Consider the following 1,219-nt stretch of genomic DNA (forward strand, 5'->3'; position numbering starts at 1 on the left):
TGCTGGATATGTTATCTTCTTGCCATGGCCTCAGCGCCTTTCTCTAAGCATGAATTAAACAAACTACGATGCTTTCACTCAACTACCTTAATTTCTACTTTATTTCCAGGGGTTGTGCTTGGGTTGCATGTTGATAATGGGTTGGGAACTGTCATATTTCTGAAAACAATCAAATGTTTTTTTTTCTGTTCATAGTGAAAACTAAAAATTACCAAATTAATTGGCATTCAAAATATTATTGCATACAGTAGTTCTTCAATGTACATTTTAATACTGAAGAGTGAAGCCCATTCCCACTCTTTTCCATTACAGTCTGGCACAAAACTGTTTGGGTACTATTGGCCCTTGTCAAACCAAAAATTCACTTTTCCACTCCTGCTCATCTACATCATAACTGAACTCAACACAGTCACAGGGTGTATCAAATATTTAAAACAGCGACACAACATGTTGTAAGTGAGATTCTCACATCAATGTATAACTTTAAAGAGCTAATTCAAAAGTTTTACATATTAAGAAATAAATTGGGTTTTGTGAGGCAGTTTTACGCCCCTGTTGTTCCTCATGTGTCCAGTAGGGGGAGGCTGTACAGCGACACGAAGTGAGGTATGTGGAATCTGCTTAAGGTATTGTTGTTTAGCAATGCTGCAACATTTATTATTTATAAACGATTTGCTAAGGGTAGGTATCAATTCATTTCTATATATCAATGGGTGGGTATAGAATTTATTTCGAGAGACAAAAAGTTCTTGACGGTCAGGTTAATGTTCTGTCTGGCTCAAACTTAACCACGTGTAACGTTAGGTTTAGCGGCCCCAGTCTTCTCTAATGACTTTCAAAATAATTAATTTTCTTTTGTTGCCTGTCTTTAGCTTGCATGAGATGCATGGTCTCTTCTGGTAAGACCCTGTTTACTCCTTGCATTAAAACGAATCGGTTACCTAACGTAACCTCGGTTCTCTCTAGATGAGGGAACTAGTATTGCGTAAGCTAGCTTACGCTACAGGAAAGATTAATCTTTTCTGAAAAATTGAAGCCAAAAAATTATCCTATAATTTTGTATCCATTGTCAACGCAGTTCAGCTGCAGCAGACCATGAGCGGGCTAGCTAGCAGCTCATTGGTTCGCTCACAGAGAACTGCTTAAGCCTATGAGGGGACGCGAAGGAACTCTCGGCCAATGAGAGTCTGACATGCTCTTATTGCGTCAGAGCCCGCCG

This window comes from Rhinichthys klamathensis, unplaced genomic scaffold, assembly GCF_029890125.1.
Source record: "Rhinichthys klamathensis goyatoka isolate OS25496 unplaced genomic scaffold, OSU_Roscu_1.1 h1tg000035l_1, whole genome shotgun sequence".
In the NCBI taxonomy this organism is placed as follows: Eukaryota; Metazoa; Chordata; class Actinopteri; order Cypriniformes; family Leuciscidae; genus Rhinichthys; species Rhinichthys klamathensis.